Source organism: Crocodylus siamensis, chromosome 6, assembly GCF_052110815.1.
Source record: "Crocodylus siamensis isolate JL-2025a chromosome 6, ASM5211081v1, whole genome shotgun sequence".
Taxonomy (NCBI): domain Eukaryota; kingdom Metazoa; phylum Chordata; order Crocodylia; family Crocodylidae; genus Crocodylus; species Crocodylus siamensis.
Window position 1 is genome coordinate 80,576,936 of NC_143400.1, and position 20,293 is coordinate 80,597,228.

Sequence of the window (20,293 nt, forward strand, 5' to 3'; positions counted from 1 at the left end):
AGGGCTGGCTCTGCCCCTCTGCTCCCTGGCTGGAGTTCTGGCAGAGACTGCAGGTACAGTGGGGTCTGTCTGGCTTCCTCCTGTTCCCCTTCCTCTCCCTCACCACTCCCTGCTCAAGCAGGGATTCCCCCCTGCCCTCTGCCCTACCTAGATACCTCTCAGCATTAGCTAGTATACCACATGCTGGCTGCAGTCCATGCTATGGAAGACAGGACAAAGGCAGACAGAATAGCGTTGGCTTTGGCTTTTTGAAGCCAAATCAACAGGTAGCTGGTAATGTCCCATCGTTCCTTATTTGAAAAAGTTTTTTAAGAAGAGCTTGACCTAATGAGAGAGGCTTTTGCTTTATTTGATGGGCTGTTTAATGCTAACAACTCCCTGTGTAACTCTCTGCTGTGTAATTCAATGTTCTGTTATCAGCTCCCTGCTAGCTCCCTCACTGGGAGGGGGAGAGGGAGAATCCCCCCCTAATCAGAGCATCCTGCCAGGGCCTGGCCATGTGCCCCTCAGCTCAGAACTTTGGAAGGGAAGGGAAGGCTTCTCTAGTGCCCCTCAGCTTCTAGCCTGAGCCATGGCAGGCATGAAGTCCTAGTTTGTCTGCCAGGAGATACATCTCAATCAGTTGTTTTCCCCACAGTGTTCTTCCACCCAAAGTCACAGAAGAGGGAAATAGATTTTTTACAGAGAATGATTTCTTCAATCTTGAACTTTGATTAGTTCTTCTTGATTAGTCACCAGTCACGCTAATCAAATGTTTGTGTCTGTCTGACCACTGTCATAGACAATCACTATAGCTTAATGTCAATATGGTATAATTCAAACACCTCTTGCACTGATTCCAGCATAAAGCAAAGAAATCAATTTATCTTGGAAGACTGAAGACGATGCTATTATTTGTTGGATACAGGATTAAAAAGTTTACTCTTCCTTCTTACCAAAGTAGTGAACTGATTTTTTCGTAGGAATGAAGTAATGAAGAATTTGTAGAATTCTGCAAAAGCTTTTATATAACTATATGCTTCACTATTTTTTTAACTAATGTTCTTTGTCCTCATCACACTATGGAATTATGGAAAAGATATGATCTTCCCTTCAATTGCTGTTATGAATTCTTTCTCTCTTAATCCCCCATGCTACATTACCTTCTTTTCCCCTTTCCAACCCTCTTTTATCTTCCTTTCCATTACTCCCTTTTCACTCATCTTTATCATTCCTTTAAAATCCCATTTAAGTTGCCAGCAGATCGAGGGAAGTAATTATTCTGCTCTATTCTGCACTGAGGAGGCCACATCTGGAATACTGTGTCCAGTTGTGGGCCATCTACTATGAAAAAGATGTGGACTAATTGGAGAGAATCCAGAGACAGGCAATGAAAATGGTTAGGGGGCTGGGGCACATGACTTCTGAGGAGAGGATAAGAGCACTGGGCTTATTTAGTCTGCAGAAGAAAAGACTGAGGGGGGATTTGAAAGCAGCCTATAAGGTGGTTCCAAAGGGGATGGAGCTAGACTGTTCTCAGTGGTGGCAGATGATAGAACAAGGAGCAATGGTCTCAATTTGTAAACTCAAGGAAGGTTAGGTTGGATATTAGGAAAAACTGTCTCACTAGGACAGTGATTAAGCACTGGAATGGGTTACCTAGAGAAGCAGTAGAATCTCCATTCTTGGAGGTTTTTTAAGGCCTGGCTCGACAAAGCTCTGGCTAGAATGATCTAGTTGGGTAAGGACCTTCTTTGAGCAGGGGTTTGGTTTAGATGACCTCCTGAAGTCCCATCCAATCCTAATTTTCTATGATTCTGTGATTTTCTATGTTACCCAGTCTAACTTTTTGAATTAGAGCTGACAATTGTATTTCATCTTATAAACAGAAGAGTGTATAAGCATAGGTAGACAGACTCACATCCCAGTGTACTACTCTATGGATTAACTTACTGTTTCATAATCATACCACACTGCATCAGGAATATATGTAGTCACTTTTTTCTACACCCTGAAATAAGAACAAAGATGTAATTTTCACATCACAAGTCAAAAGAATCAAATAGGAACTAAATTAAAGTTTTCAAAGTGAAAAATCCGGGGCTGAGGAGAGACTATCACTTTTTTTCTCTGCAATAATTCGGACCAAAGTATTGGACTTTTCATAAAATTATGGAAACTGGAGATGAAAAAGATGTACTTGTCCAGCCACATACAGCAAAGATTTATCCCATATACTGTTACTGAACTATTGGACCTCACTGAAAATATGTGGCAAAATGAATCTTCTATCACTGCCCTTGGGAAACTATTAAACAACTGAGTCATTGTCACTGTGAGATTTTTTCCTTTGTTCTCCTGTTGTTTGATTCCTTTTCTCCTATTCAGACCCCCTTGAACCATACTAAATAATTCTTACTTATATTGGCAGCTTCAGATGTTTGGAAGCTGCCTCCTCTCAGACATTTTCTACCCAAGTTAAAGACTATATAATAATAGATCATTCTTTCTAGCTCCTAATCAATATTGTTACATTTCTCTGAACCCCACCACTTTCAAAACCTGTTCTGATATGATGTCCAAAAATGAATATAATAATCCAAGTACAGCTTCACTAATACCACAAAGGGCTCATACCTCAATACATCAGTCTATTTCGATATTACATCACATTGCAAATGTATTTCTTATTTTATAGCCACAATCACTCAAAGTTTCCTTTAATATTGTTTAGTTCCAGATTTGGTTATTTCATATGCATCTCTTGCATTGAATATTTAATACAAGTAATCTTTTCAAGCTTGAGTACATGCGAGATGCTAAGGAAATTTTAAAGTCATGAGTGTTATACAAGGATTTCATAATAGAAATATACATGGCTGGTGTGTTTCCAGTGATGCCACCAAGAGATAAGGGGCATTAGCTGTGAATTTTAGAAAAAGGTTTGTCTTGCAGTTTTGCCATGCTCAGTCTGTGTTTGCCTCCGTATGTGACCAGATTCTGTTCCACATGAGTACAGATTCCATTCACGACACAGTATCCTCAAGCAATCAATGAACCATGATTCAATCTGACAACATATGCATTTTAGTAGATATACCTACACTGATTAAAAATGTGTTTTTGCAGATCTTTTATCAATTACAGAAACAAAAAACAAATGTAAAACATATTTTCTGCAAATAAGAGAATATTCAGGCAGACAAATGGTTTGATGCAAACGCATAATCATTTGACATCTACTCTACTGGATATTACTAATTTTAGAGATCTACAGTTGGGTTCAAAACAAAAGAGAGGCACAGAATTAGACACACAAGGACTGATGAAATTTTTATGGAAACACAAAGTTAAGAGGCATACTGTTACAGAGAAAGATCAGAATATCATACAGGGGAAACTGGCTAACTTTAACTTTTAACTTTAATGGAATAAAATAAATAGTTGAAGTTTTATCCTGCGAAGTGCAATCTCAGCTCATGGTTTAATAACAAAAATACCTGCTCTAAACTGTGGAATCCTTGCTTGGAAATGATAGAGGAGAAAAAAAAAGATACAGACATCTCAGAATGATTATAAACCACCAATTGATACAGACTGAAAAGCGGCATGAAAAATCCTAGAGCATATCAGGAGATAGTTGCAATCTAGACAATAAAGTCATTAATACGATTGCACAAGGGCATAGGAAGACTTACTCAGAATACTGTGTACAGTTCAGGTCATCTTTGTTCAAAAAAGGTGAATTCAAATGAGAATAAAAGCAAAAAGAGTTACTAGAATAAGCAGGGAAAATAAAGGGCTTGTGTTATAAAAGGAGAGTAAAAAAAAAGGCTGAGGGGACACAATTTCTCTCTGTAAACACACGAGGGGAATAAAACTGGGGAGGGGAAAGAGCTATTTAAGCTAATGGGCAAAGATGGCACAGGATCAAATGGGTGTAAAAGTAGCTATGAATACATTTGGATTGGGAATTACCAGGTTTCTAAATATCAAAAGAGCAAAGTTCTGGGGTAATAGAAGAAATGAGTCAAGAAAAATAACAGGCTTCAGTAAGAAGCTGGATAGGTTTTGAACAGGATATGATGAGTGTTTTGAACAGGATATAATGAGTGTTATACAGGATATGATGTCCCTTGTGATGACAAAGAACTAAATTCAGCGAGCCAGGTTTTCTCCTGTCCAACTTCCAATGAACTCTAATGCCCAAAGAGTTCATAAAAGTAAATTCTACTGTAAAACTGAACATACTGGGTCCAGTACAGGAGAGATAACCGATAAGTAGTCCGGAGCCCAATACAAACTGCTTATCAATAGCCTGCATTGCTTCATCTGCATAGAACCTAACAATAGATAAAGGAGTCATATAATTTCATCTACTGATTATGTTTCAAGGCCAGCAGTTTATGCTTCAAGGTCTTAACTGCAGGCAATCTCCCTAGAAGAAGAGTAAAACCAAAAACCAATGTGATGGTTTTTAACTCTGTATGAAAAAAAAAAACAACCCTGAAAATGCCAGTGTATTTTCACATGCTTATTTCATTTAGTTAATGCAGTAAAATAATCATATTTCTATTTTGGAAACATCCATTCTAACTAAGAAGACATTCTCAGATGCGCCTCATGAGTGAAGAGAAAAGTAATATGCTTAACTGTTACTGACACTGCACACAAATACTAGTAGCTGGCAATATATATTTATTTTTATACCTACAGATTACATGGAGTTGTGACGGCTCTTTCTTTAAAGCTGTCTAATGAATTTAAAAGCATGTTTGGGGATGCATTCTGTTACAAATATTATGTGTGTTTCTAAATATGCTGTATATACTGGCATCGAATTCTGCCTATTGCAGTGGTTGGCAACCCCTGGCACCCATGTCAAAGTGTGGCATGTGAAGACATTTTGCTTGGTACACCATTTGTTGGGGTAGATGGTGGGGGAGCCATGAGAGACCCAATCCCTCTTGTGGCAACACAACTCCAGCCCCGGCCTTTTCCCCACCATCCACCCCAAGGTGCACCTGTATCTGCCACCAACAACAAGCCAGGCCAAGGATCCATAGACCTTGGTGCAGTTGCTTGCAGCCTCCCTCTGGCCTGCCACAAGCAGCCAGGACTCTGGCAGACAGTGGAGAAGGGGCTGGGGCTGCACTGCCATAAGAGGATCAGGTCCCTTGTGGTTCCCCACTCCATACACCCCTGTCATGGCAACACCTTACAAGCCAATGTTGCAGGTTTTTTGACATTCTGACCGAAAACATTACCGACTCCTGGCCTATTGAATGTCCCTTTTCCCAAACAAAGCAGAATTTATAAACATTGTGATCAGTGTACTTACTTAGGAAGAAGTGGCCTTACAACCACGCCTCCTTGTTTATAAGCTTTGTAAAATAGGGTATAGGGGGAGGGAAGCAAAGTGTACCAAGTGTTCAAGCAGTGCCTTGATCTCTTCACCAAAAGAGAATCTGTACCAAATACATCAGGATCCTGAGGCTGACCATTAATGGTGTACTGTTACTGTTATGAAGACAGCACAGTAGGCCACATTTTCAATGAGCAATTGAAATACTACTGGAATCCAAGGGAGCTGCTACTTAAGAAGCATGCAGCTGCAGATACCAGTGGTGAACTTGATATAGTACATACACTTATTTCTCACCTAGCTGAAACTTTTGGAGTTAGAATTTCATTGATATAGTCTAAGGATGCAAAATGCCAGGTACAATCCAGTGAAATATGCATGTATCTCACTTTGATAGGAATTAAAGTAATTAAAGTAGTGTTCAAAACCACAAGGCTGCATTCCTATGGTATGCTATAATTGGATATCCCTTGTGCATACAAGAGTAGTAATGACTGAATAAAAAAAAAGAGAGAAAAAAAGAGTAAGGACAAGGAAATAATTATATATCAGATTATTTATTTCTGTTCCATTGTGCTAGCAGGGATGTAAGCTATATTTAATATGCTACCGGCAAGTTAGCATATAACAGCAGTAGAAAATTAGTACTATAATAATATGATATAATATATGTACATACATCTCACATTAATATTATGTGTGTGTGTGTGTGTGCAAATAATAAAGCATCTGCAACGTACCACATTATATTCATCATTGAGTTTCCCAGAAAATGGGTAAACCACTCCAATTTGCATCCTCCGTCTGCAAAGTTCTTCTGTAGTAGCAAAGAAGAACACACAAATATCTGCTCCAACCTGAAAAAAATATACACAGACCACCTGTGTGCCAAAATACTGTAAATACAAAATATGTATGGAGTACATTATAGTTTCCTTTCCATCTAAGTACCTACCCATATTTTAAATCTGATACAAGACCACTTTTGAAAAAAATGCGGTCCAGAGAAATCATCAGCATAGTATGATTATTATGGCAATTAAGACTAGGGAAGACTTTCAGCATGCTTTCACTTAAAAACCTTTCTTCCTTCAGACTGGATCAGGCATGGAGATGCCAGCTCAGCATACCCAGCCATTTTCACTGAAGCAACTAAGATGTTAATCTGGAACAGAAATGTCTGGTAAATGCCTTTCTTAAAATGAATATTATATATTCATATATAATTTATACAGTAAATTATAAAACATATTAAAGAATTTTTACAAAAATGTTACTAAATAGTACAGCACAAGTGAACACATTCTCCCTTACATATCAACTTTTAGTTTGGGGTAATGAGTCAAAGTTTTTGTAACTCGCATACCAGTACCACATAAGAGATTTATAATGCAAGAAAAGCAATTAAGCATGAAAAAAAAATCATGGCAAATTTTACACCTTTATACTTTGACACAAGGAAATCTACTGCAGCCCATCCAATTTTAAGGAAAGCTAACTTTTTCCATTCCCCACATCACCATTGCTTTTAAAAAGGACCTTCTTTTGCAAAAGCAATAACAAAGGAAATCCCACATAATACTGACAACTGAAGAGAATAGCATTAGGGAAAGAGAAAGAAATACAAGTCTGATACAAAACAGAGGCCTACAAATATTTTGATGCCCGCATGTATGCACATACAGCAGTCCATGCTGTCCATAGTTTGCTTCCTGTAGTGAATAAGGTTGACTTCTATATACTGTTAATGATTGTCATTCTCCTTCTTAAACCCTCTCATTGTCTTTATATTATGAGCTCCTTCTTGAATATTTTGAATATACTAGCATGCATTGTTGCTACCATAAAACAGGATTAATATGAATAAATACATTAAAAATAAAACAGCTTAAAAGATGGCAGGATAGCATAATGAATTAACCCCTTTTTGAAAATGAAATTCAGACATTGAACTATTTTGTAAATCACTGGATCTTCTCCCATTGTCAACTGAGTGGCAAAACACACTGTGAATTGCTGAAAAGTAAAAAATATAAAAACTGATTGATGGCTTCAAACACAGAAAAAAGCACATTAGGTCACAATAGATCCTTCTAGTCGGAAAATAATAGATCCATCTAGATAGGGGAGTACACTTGTTTAAAGCTGTTCTTGAGGATGAAGGGTAAGTGTTCTTTATTTCTGAAGATAATGAATTTATGACTTAAAGAGTATTTTTCCAGATATCTGCAATATTTGATTATTAGCAATTCTCTAATTTTTCTTAAGAAAAATTAACATAAATAAATGTTTCATACATAAGGCGTTCCAAAGAGGTTAAATTCCAGCATGGCTGGTGCACCCACCTGGCTTCAAATGCCTGCTCGCATGCCACCTTGGCCCATGCTGTAAAGGGTGCATGCCCTCTGGCTTTGTGGACACCCTGAGGTGGGCTTCGGTTGTCCCTCTGGCCTCCCCCGAACTCACCTGCCACATCTTTGAATGTTACTTCAGTGGAGGGAACAGCCTCGAAGGTCCCCTCAGGGATGACCACTCCAGTCATGGGATGTTCGTGGGGCTCCACCTCCTCTACACCCCAACCTACACCAATCTCTGGCAGAGCACCAGGTCCTAACATGGCCACCTCTGTTCCGTGGATGTTCATTGTGTCTTACTGTGTACCTCTTTCCTCCTTGGGGCAGGATCATTAGTTTCACGCCCTGTGGGGTTGGCATAGGTTTCTCTTTCAAGCAGGGGTAAAAAAGCAAAATGAAGAAAAGGAGGGAAAAAAAGAGAACCCCAAAAAGGCCTTCCCATGCAGTGTCCTACCGGTTGGTTGTTCCCACACTTCTGCCTGTGCTTGGCAGTACTCCCCTGATGCTGGTCCTCTGGGGTCTCTCTCCCCTTTTCATTCTGAGTCCAGTTCCCTGACCTGGTACCTGGAAGTGGCCAGGTAGAAAACCTTCTGCTTCCCCGGGGTTGGTCTCAGCTTGTTCCTTCGGGTCACCATCCTGATTGTTCTGTGGTTCAGAACCTCTGTCACTGAACTTCAGAGGTACAAGGGGGAAGTCACCCCCCAGTGCTCCTCCTGTCCTGGAGCTCTACTTCGGTCCCCTTGGTGCAAGGAAAACTTGCTGCTCCAGCTGGCACCTGTCATCCGGGTGCTCCCTGTTCATGCCGCCTCTGTCCGTTGCTGGCAAAGACAGCCTCCTCCTCCACCTCCTCGCTTGCTCTCCCCGCCTCACTGCCAGAGGCCAATTTTATCCTTGTGGGCTACTGCATCCCTGTGACATCATCCACCAGTTTTAATTGCATAAAGGCATGGCTTGTGTACCATGTGGGCTCTCTTCTTCGTCTCTCCAGCCTTGCTCCTCCGACAGGCAAGTAGTTTTTTTGTGCTTCTTTATTTCAAAGTTTTTTCCAGTGCTGTGCCCCATGGGCAGGGCTTCCCAATACCAGATGTCCTCATTGCTCATTTAATGTCATCCCATGTTGCAAAACGATCCCCCAGACAATGTCCTATGAAATTCTCTGGCCCAGCAAAAGTAGACCTAGGAAGAATTAAGCTTCTTTTTCCAAGGAAAACAGCTTGGATGACTCTGAAAAATGAAACGAATTTACAAAAGTCTGGTAAAAATGCCTGGGTTCTGTTGAGTCCTTCTGGACCTACTGCTGCTCCCTCAGACCCCTTGACTTACACATACCTCCTACAACACTTCACTAATGATGATGTGAGTCATATAATTTAGCTGTTGCCTCTTCAGGGGTATGTGAAGATATCATAAAATATACAGACAATGAGAGAGGTTTTATGAAGCATGTGATCCTAGCTTGAGAAATATTCTGATCTCAGAACAGTCTGCGCCTTCTGCAAGTAATGTTAAAATAAATTCATTAATGTACAAAAATAGTCAGGCCCAACAAGCAGTCTCACTTTCAGGGCAGCAGAAGGACTTTCAGTCAAGCTGCTGATATTAACCACTCAAAATTGTTTCTTCCTGAAAGTTTTTGCTGGTTAACCTTCAGGCTACAGCTTTATAGTACATACTGGCATAACTCCACTAATTTAAAGAGTGACACGATTATATATCTTAGTATCTGGTTGCCAGCTTGAGGATGAAAATCCATGTGGGAAAAAATACCAGTTGAAAACTACAAATATTTTAAACTCCATTCTCTCTAGCCAAGCAGAGAACAAAGGATATGATAAAGATATGATTTTCCCTCATCCTTTCTAACAAGACAAAAACCAGAATCTGTCATATGAGATAAGCATGACTTAGTGGGAACTTTAAATGCAAACGGAAGGGAGAAAAACGGTGTTACCTCTTAAGACAGTGGTCCCTGGGGCTCTGTAAGTGAAGCCCAGAACCACCACCTTGTTTGTTCTTCAGTTTGAAGTGGACCTTGTTTACATGGGCTTTAAATTGCAGCATTTTGAAAATTATGTAAACACAGTTAGTTCACTTATACTTTAAGATATGAAATTAATTCAGAAGAAAGCAATGTAAATAGTAAAGCAAGGACTTTCTTCCAGTACGTATAATTCAGGCAAGCTGCATCACAGTCATAAATTGCATGATTACATTAGCAATTTTGGTTACTTCTTGATTGGTACAACTTCAGACACCACAAAAAGAATCAGATTTCCAGATGGCAGATGCTCAGCACTTTCTAGAAAAATCAGGATAATGTAAAATACTTCATGGTGGGCACCCAAAATATGCTAATCATTTGTAAAAAGTGATTAAGGGATCTATATGTAAAACTGATGAGAAAGCAGGTCTACTTTTCAGTAGACAGGTCATGGAATATCCATACAGACTGTGAACATCAGAGTGCTTGCCCCAAGCTTGCACTGCATCCATGCAAGTTGTCTTTGAATACATGAATCCATCCAGAATCCCTTTGGAGAATAATACAAACCATGGCACCAAAGTGACAACCTCCACTCCCCACCCCATGATCCTCCTCCTGCCCTTCACACCCAAGAGCCCTCCCAGTTCCTACTACCTTCCCTCATCCCCCTACTCCTGATCTTCTGGCCATTCTGAATCCTACCTACCTCTCACTCCACTCTGAGTTACACCAGGTTCTCTTAGTACTGGAGACAGTCTGTACATGTCAGTCCCTGTCTCTGTTCATGCAGCTTAAAGTAGGCCTTGTGATCATAAACTAAGTGGGTAGAACATTTGCACACACCCTAAATCTCTGAATTACTGGATGTGGTGAGGTACTGAGAAAGGGTTATCAATTATACCAATTATATTACTAAATAAAGCATTTGGAAATGCTTTTTCCAAATAAAGCAATTTAGTTTAGCTATGCTAAATAGCTATGGCCAAAGCTATTAATGATAAAAGAAAAATCAATACCATTATTGGATTTAATTAAAGCATTGGCAACACTTAATAATTTGAAAAAAAACCAAACCCTAGACTCTTAGAAAATTAGGGTTGCAAGGGACCACAGGAGGTCATCTAGCCCTGGTCAAAGTAGGACAATCCCCAGCTAGATCATTCCAGCCAGGGCTTTGTCTTCTAGCCAGGTCTTAAAAACCTCGAAGATGGAGATTTCATAATCTCTCTGTGTAAATTGTTCCAGGGCTTTACCACCATTCTGGTGAGAAATATATTACTGAAAAAAGCTATTGGCCTTTACGAGTTCTGGAAACAGTACAACAGACTAAGGATAAGGTACCATGTGCTTCTATTTTCTCTTTTTAGGAATGTTTAAAACACACTCACAAGACCTGTAAAAATTATTTTCACTATCATTATTTATTCTGTCACACAACCAATTGGATTTTTGCCATAAAATTAAAGAATATGAACTTACTGGAAGTGAAGGGTGGATAATCTAAGTTATTTTGCTGACAGCCATTTCTGAACTTCTAATAAAGCTGGATATTTCATTAATATCCTGAAAACAAACATACAAACAAATGAATAGTTGGTTTAAGTATATTTCTGTAATGGACTCCTCACATTCTATTAATTTTATCACTTAAAGAGAAAATAGATGGTATGATTTTAGTTCAAATTTAAAGTAAAAATATGCAGCTATGATATCACACCTATTTACTCACATATGAATATAGATTTTTATGTCTTGTCTTTGTAAGCTGTCTCATGGTACAGTGCCTAAAACTTACTCATCAATTTATTTGAAAAACTAGGCCTGTAAGAGTATAAAATGTATCTATTCATGATAGCCTACATTAAGGTGACAAAATGCGGCACCTAGAATGCTAGAATAATATATCACAATATCTAATGCTTGAAAGGATTTAATTATTAGTCATGAATTTAAAAGAACTATAAAATTACTAGGCACACACTTTACTAGAAAATAAGAACTACGTAAATTCAGAAGGAAATTCTTTTCACATAATGCAGTTGCTAGATACAATAAAAACAAGGGCATATGGATTCATATCATATCAATATTTTCCATCAAACCCACTGTCATGACAAAGCAAACATAGTAGGGCCAATGATCTCACATACACTAAAAAAAATATTAAGTAACTCTCAAAGTAAGAGTCCCATTAATTTCAATTAAGTGCAAAGTCAATAAGCATCCTGCCACAATCAAATCTTACTCTTTAATTCTTAAAGTTTAACATGCAGTGGCCACCATTAATATGGCTGTATGCATTACAGCAGGATTTGTCAACTAGGGGTATATGTACCCCTGGGGGTACTTTGAAAGGTCGCAGGGTTACGTGGGGGCGGGGATGGAGCTCTGCCACGCCATGCTGCTGTCTTCTCACAGGAGCAGGGGTGGAGTGGGGTGAAAGCAGGGCTACACAAACACTGTGCTGTCACTGCTCTGCCACTCAGTGTCTGGCCACTTGCCACCCCCCCACCCCTCTTGGCATCCAGCTGCTCACCAACCCCCCCCCCAACAAACACATGCTTGGAGTCCAGCCACTCGCCACCCCCCTGGGGGTACACTTACTAAAAAGGGGGCCACAAGAGGTACACTTACTAAAAACAAGTTGAGAGGTACACTTATTAAAAATAGGTTGAAAACACCTACTTTATAAGAATAATTATGAAATAACCTTTGTAAATAATTCAGCTACATGCTTGGCCACACACTGCCAGTCACACATGCATGTGTGACTTCAACAGGATATGAAGAAGCTCAAAGACAGAATTTCACCCTCACTGATGAAGACAGAAAAACGCAGGAAAGATTAATCATCTATATGAATATGGTGCTTTTCCAAATTAAAAAAAAATATTTACAGAAATAATTTAAATTACTTAATATACAATTGTAGTTCCATGTCTTTCAGAAAACTATGTTCTTTGTCAAGAACCTTATTGACTGATTTTTCTTTATTAGATCCATATGGGGTGCATACAAACATTTGTTGTCTCCAGCCTATGATCACATGGGAGTAGAATTTACAGGAGATGACTGGCGACAGGAACTTGGGGTAGGGAGAAGGGTGGATTGGACTGGAGGGTGCTAGCAGGTCTGTAGTGGGGTTGGTGGGGTCAAGGGATGCTGGCAGATCCATTACAGGACAGAATTCTCCAGCAATATCTCCCGGCTTCCAGAGATGGCAGTATATATAGATCTTACAGATACTTAATCCTTAATCCTACACTTCAATAAAAGAGCTTCAAGCTACATATTATACAGGAATCAATATGCCATTATATTAACCATATCTTGATTGAGAACATGTTATGGCAGTATTCACTGGTGGGTGTTTTTATATGCAATCTTATAAGCTTTGGTGTTTTGGTTGTCTATTTGTGCTGCATTCAGTCTTTGAAGAAATTCTGTATTGTTGCACACACTTATGAAGTGTTTTATTTTAGGGAAATTGTTATAAGCAGAACCAGTACACTTCCTGATTTTATTTTACATAGTGTCATACAGTAATAAACTTTGATAATGAATATGCATACATTATTGGTGACAACTCCAGCAGGGCAGGAAAGTCTTAAGGCACAGTTATTCCCTGGCAATGGGGCACTTCCTGTAAGATAGTTGTGACCCCTTTGTTCAAGGGCTGATATATGTGATGTAAAGCAAACCATCAGTTACACTAGCTTCTTAGTTACACTAAGAAATTAACCAGAATCACCAGTAAAGCTACATAATGAGAATCATATCATTTACACACATATTATTCTCTGAGATGTCTACTTTGCACAGCTTTAAGATTTAAGAGGTGCACCGATACTTCGGTCCTATATTGGATCAGCACCACTACAAGGAAAAGGACAGTATTGGCAATTGGCTCTTTGGCTGATGCGACCAATAATGTGGCCAATAAATACCCCATGCATGCATGCAGCTGCAGCACAGCATGTAGGCAGTGAGGACTGCAGCCCATCAGTGTGGAGAGCAGCCAGGTCCAGCTGGTAAGTCTGTTGTGAGGGAAGGGGCATGGCGGAGGTGCAGCTTGAGACCCCAGCAGTGAGAAGAAAGTCCTGGGGCAGGGGCAGGCACTGCGCAACCAGGGTGGTGCACAGGATAAAGCTGTGAGTGACTCATCCAGAGGGTGTGGGGGGGGTGGCTCCTGCCACTACATGCACCCCAGGAGAACACGGGAAGCATGTGCCCCCAGATCTGCATGTGGGGTGAAGGTGGGCTGCTGCTATCAGCTGGGACTGGGGGTGGCACTGGGCTCTTCCTGGCTGGGGGGGTTGGGCCAGGGCTGTGCTCGTTGGGCCCGGCTGTGCTCAGGGTGGGTGGCAGTGGCTCGGGGGGGGGGGGTGTCAGGTGGGCTACAGTGAATTTTGGGGTGGCTACAGACTGCCCCCCTTAGCCCCATCCCAATGCCACCACTGGCCCAGCCTGAGCACAGCCCCGGTGCAGCCCCCTACCAGGAAGAGCTCTGTAGTGTCCCTGCCCACAGCAGCTGCTCACCCTTGCCCTCACACACAGATCCAGATCCCCCCCCCATGCCCTCCTGGGGTGCGTGCACTGGTGGGAGCTTCTCTCCCCACCCCCTGGATGAGTCATTCATGACTCCATCCCACATCCTGTCCTGGCTGTGCAGTGTCTGCCCATGCCCCATTCCCTCCTTCACTATGGGGACCTCAATCTGCTTCCCCATGCCCCTTCCCTCCCCCCTTGCCCCTTCACCTACAGCAGACTTACTAGCTGGATGCTGCACTCCAAGCTGCCTAGCTCCATATTGGAATCAGATCGGTATTGGCAGGCATGGCTTGCTAAAAAATCGGCTATCAGTATCGGCCTAAAAAATCTCTATCGGAGCACCCCTAATTTGTTTGCATTGCAACTGGAGGTTTGATTTAGCACATATAGCAATATTTGAATTAGCTTTAATCTAGCTAGTTCAGAGAACAAAGGAAGAGAGAGTTACTTTAACTGCAGCCCAGGTTTACTGTTCTTACAAAGACTTAAACTTCCAGGAGATGTGTTCAGATGGTGCTAAAACCCTTGGTACTGTGTCTTAAAGACTACTGTTATACAAGCTAAATAAACCAAAACTAGCTTTGATATGCTTTGCCTTGCTGAAATCACATCTTTTGATGCCAGTACAGACATCTCCAATAATATTCTCCTCCTGTCTGGGATCAGAAAAGGTTCTGCTTCCTTTCTTACATAGTGTCATACAGCATTAAACTTGGCTACTGAATATGCATGTATTATCAGTGACAACTCCAGCAGGGCATAACTGAAAAACCATCTGGCCCTTTCTCACCTTGAGTATTACTTGACTCTACCGGTGCTTCTGTTTAAAACAACTTGACTATGTGCAGAAAAAGCTCACAGAGCCTTCAGTTAGAAAGCAGTATGGGGTCTTAATATATCAGGGAATGCAATGCGATCAGATCAAACCCAACCTCTTTGGTGCAATGGAGGCAGATTGCCAACTGTTCTATCCTTTTAAGGGCATAACACTCTTCCCTCCACCCATGTGGCCAAATAGACCACTTCATAAAGAGAGCAGCTAGGGGTCTATTTCCTTCCTTTGCCATCCCTTGCAAATGTTGAGGTCCTGAGCATACTGTCCCATTAACAGCACTATGGTCTATGGAGCACTGGGACTAAAATGCTAGCCTGCACTTATCAAGGCTGCATGACTGATTCATAGCTGGCTTCTTATCCTCTCTCCCCAATGTTAGTCTATATAAAGGCCAACCAGAAGTTAGACATGGTCCAAGTAAACATGTTTTAGTTAGAACCTAATTTAGGAACAGAAATTAAACAACAACAAACATCTAAGGCTACCCTCAGTGAAATGTGATTCTTGACCTAACAAATATAAATTGAACGTCTTATACCCCAAATGTGTTAGTTCTATGGTAGTTTATTGTTTGAGAGATGCAGAACTAGGAAATGTCAACTTACACAGAGTGTTTCGAGAACTTTGTGGATGTCTTCAGTAATGCTTATTACAACTGCTATGAGGCTCACATGATTCTTGGTTGACAGTACCGCATACTTATTTTTGTACATTTATCCTCAAATGTACACTGCAAGAAGACATGGACAATGTTATGAGAGAACAACTTTATTCTAGCAGCCAATACCCTTTATGCAACTGTTTCACTCTGAAGAAGAGATCTGTACAAAACTGTACTTGATCCTTTGACTCAAATGAAAAATTTAATAATGGAATCTACAAAAATAAATAATAAAATACGCTTTACAGCACCAAAAAAAAGTTGCACCTTCTGCAGGGGTTAAGATCAATTATTTAAAATTGTCACAACTCTTTGTTCAGTTTTTTGGTTTATTTATTCCCCTTGCCCCCACCACTGATTTTACTCATTCAAAAAGACACAACAAAACAAAGCAAAACAAAAAACACAAAGAGAGGAAAGAAATCAAGAAAGATGGTCCCCAATCCCTTTATTGTTAAAGAATTCTGTCACTGAGTGATGCCAGGGTGCTTTAATGCCAAGTGAAGAGAGCAGGAATGGTGAAACAATATGACGAAACAATGCAGCTGCTTATAAAAGAGAATCATTCAGTTAAAAACATCTATTCTTTTCTTCTTTGTCAGGTACCTTAATAGTGAATTATCCAAAGCACTGCAAGGGATCTCCATGAGCAACCCAGAAGTTTCTAGTAGCTACACCCTCAGGAAATGCAAAGCATCAAGGTAACAAAAGTGTCTAGAAGAGGAAAATCATTTTCAGAATTAAATACAAGAACTAAACCTTCAAAAACATAAGAAATGTGTAATTCAAAAATCTTGAACTCTTGGTTCCAAAATGATACCTTTTATTAGACGAATTGAGAAATTACAAAAAAAAAAGTCCTTTTTCCGCCAGCTTTCAGGCTCATGCACCCTTCTAACCTGTTTGGATATGGGAAGCATGATAGTCAATAGAGGTGTTTGAAATGGGCCCTATTCAATTTGGATTCAGACTAATGAATGCTAGGTCCAATGTTCAGTTCACCCAAACAAATGAGACTTACCTTTCCAGCTGCAATATAATTCCATCCTTCCTGGCCACAGATTCTACATATTCCTTTCCTTGTGTAGGACTCACCAATGCACACTCCCCACGAACAGTAATTCAGTCCTGAAAGTACAGTAATTCTACTAGTCATCTTATCTGTGCAGAAAGTATAATGCAATATTCTAAAATCACAATGGTCTCAAAAACTTGTGTTAATATTTGCAATGTAGAGGAGTAACAATGTGCAAGAAAACTGAAATTGATTCTACTATTTTAGAAAATATTAACTCTTGTAATGTGAAACAGATACCTTAAGATGTTAGGTCATAATTAAAATGTGTATTTTATGTTCTTTTTTCTGAAGAGTACTTAGATTTCACAGATTCATAGATGCTAGGGTCAGAAGCGACCTCAACAGATCATTGAGTCTAACCCCCTGCCTAGGCAGGAAAGAGTGCTGGGGTCAGATGACCCCAGCCAGATGCCTATCCAGCCTTCTCTTAAAGACCCCCAAGGTAGGGGAGCGCACCACCTCCCTTGGAAGCCCTTTCCAAATTTTGGCCACCCTTACCATGAAGAAGTTTTTCTTGATCTGTAGCCTAAATCTGCTCTATGCCAGTGTGACCATTGTTCCTTGTTAACCCTACAGGCACCCTGGTGAACAGAGCATCTCTGATCCCTTGCTGCGTCCCCCTAATGAATTTGTAGGTGGCCACAAGTTCACCTTTCAGCCTTCTCTTGCAGAGGCTGAAGAGGTCGTGGTCCCTCAGTCTTTCCTCATAGGCCTTGTCTTGTAAGCCCCTGACCATATGAGTGGCTCTCCTCTGGACCCTCTCAAGTCTATCAACATCCTTTTTGAAGTATGGGAACCCAAAACTAGACACAGTACTTCAACTGCAGTCTGACAATGCCGCATAGAGGGGAAGTATCACCTCTTTGGTTCTATTTGGCATGCATCTACTGATGCATGATAAAGCGTGGTTAGATTTGCTGATGATTTCGTCACACTGACAACTCATGTTCATCTTGGAGTCCACCATGACTCTGAGATCCCTTTCCGCTTCTGTGCTGCTGAGAGGGTCACTTTCCACCAGTAGATGTGCTGGATATTTTTGCACCCTAGGTGCAGCACTCTGCACTTTTCCTTGTTGTACTGCATCCTATTGTGTACTGCCCACTTTTCTAACCTGTCCAGGTCTCCCTGCAATTGTTCCCTACCCTCCAGAGTGTGTACTTCACCCCACAATTTAGTATCATTTGCAAACTTGGACAGAGTACACTTCACACCCGCATCCAAGTCACTGATGAAGATATTGAAAAGTACAGGTCCAAGGACTGAACCCTGCAGGACCCCACTACCCACATCCTTCCAGGTCAATACCGACCCATCTATTACCACTCTCTGGGTGTGACTGCTAAGTCAATTTGCCACCCACTAGACTGTGTAAACATCTATGTCACCGCCTCTTAATTTATTTAGGAGAATGGGCTGAGATACTGTATCAAAGGCCTTGCTAAAGTCCAAGAAAACAACATCCACCTCTACTCCTGAGTCTAAGCATATTGTGATCCTGTCATAAAATGAAACCACATTGGTCAGGCATGCTCTACCTGCTGCAAATCCATGCTACTTTCCCTGTTGCATTATTTTTCCTGCTGGACTCCCACAGATGTGATCCTTCATAATCTTTTCAAAGAACTTTCCAAGGATGGAGCTGAGACTGACTAGCCTATAATTAGTTGGATCCTCATTCTCTTGAAAATAGGGACCACATTAGCCCTTTTCCAGTCCTCTGGGAAAGTGCCACTAGTGCTCAAACAGCTGTGCCAGTGGTTCTGCTATGACACCAGCCAATTCCTTCAGTACTGTCAGCTGAAACTCATCTGGGCTTGCTGACTTGAACACTTCCAGTCCATCCAAGTGACTCTGCACCAAGTCAGTGTCGACAGTTGGTAGGCTGGTGCCCATCTAAGAGCCCATTAGGAGACTTATCTTGACCCCTGTTCAAGATCACTGAGGCAAAAAACTCACTGAATAGCTCAGCCTTGCCCCCCCCCCTGTCACTAATTTCTCCTTCTTGTTCAGTAGGGGTCCTATGCTGCTCTGCACCTTCCTTTTACTCCCTACATACCTTAAAAAAAAGACTTTTTGTTGTCTTTGTGTTGCCAGCCTCAGTTCTGTAGTTGCTTTGGCCTTTCTAACTGCCTCCCTGCAAGTGTGGGCCAAGTAGGTATATTCCTCCTTGGTAGCTTTGCCCTGCTTCCACTGCCTATAAGCCAACATCAAGTCCAGTAAGGTGTTTCCCCTAGTGTGACTGTATACCCCCTTGTGTTAGGTGGAGATCCTGCACACAGGTTAAGAACCTACATGAATGACTGGATTTGGCTGACTGTTCCTCCCAACAGATGTCAGAGTAGTTTAGGTCCCCCATGACAACCACCTCTCTAGACCATATGGCCTCTGAGAGCTGCCTCAAGAATTCCAAGTCTAGCTTTTCCTCTAGGTGTGGTGGTCTGTAGCAGACCCCCACCACCAAGTACCTTTCCCCTTGACCTCCATGTATCCTAACCCACAGTACCTCAACTTTCTCCTCTTCTGACCCCATTTTGATTAGGGTAGATGTATAATGCTCCTTTACATAGAGACCAACCCCACCCCCTCTCCTCCCTAGTTTCATAGTTTAATAGTTTCATAGTAGCTAGAGTCGGAAGGGACCTAGGTAGATCATCTAGTCCGACCCCCTGCCTTGGCAGGAAAGAGCACCGGGGTCAGATGACCCCGGCAAGGTGCTCATCTAACTTCCTTTTAAAAATCCCCAGGCTAGGAGCCTGCACCACTTCCCCCGGAAGCTGGTTCCAGGCCCTAGCCGCCCTGACTGTGAAGTAGCGCCTCCTAATATCTAATCTAAACTTACCCTCCGCCAGCTTGTGACCGTTATTCCTGGTCACTCCTGGCAGCGCACGGGGGAACAGGGACTCCCCCAATACCTGCTGATCCCCCCTGACCAGTTTGTAGCAGGCCACAAGGTCCCCCCTTAACCTTCTCTTGTGGAGGCTAAACAGGTTCAGGTCCCGTAGCCTCTCGTCATAAGGCTTGCCCTGCTCACCCTTGATCATACGAGTGGCCCTCCTCTGAACTCTCTCCATATCGTCCCCGTCCCTCCTGAAGTGTGGCGCCCAGAACTGGACGCAGTACTCCAGCTGCGGCCTGACCAGTGCCGCATAGAGGGGGAGGATCACCTCCCTGGACCTGTTCGAGATGCATCTGTGGATGCATGACAGGGTACGGTTGGCCTTCTTGACTGCCTTCCCACACTGCCGGCCCATGTTCATCGTGGAGTCAATGACGACGCCAAGATCCTTTTCCGTCTCCGTGCTGGCAAGAGGGGAGTTCCCCAACCTGTAAGTGTGGTGCCAGTTCTTCCTCCCCATGTGCAACACCTTGCACTTATCAGTGTTAAACCCCATCCTATTCTCATCCGCCCACCATTGCAACCTGTCAAGGTCAGCTTGTAGCCTATTGCACCCTTCTAGTGCACCCACATCCCCCCACATCTTA

General features: G+C 41.6%; 1 pseudogene; it reads right to left on the minus strand.

Annotated features, from left to right (window-relative positions):
• Window positions 1–20,293, minus strand: part of LOC149863060 (sucrase-isomaltase, intestinal-like) — a 134,652-nt pseudogene that overhangs the window by 47,896 nt on the left and 66,463 nt on the right.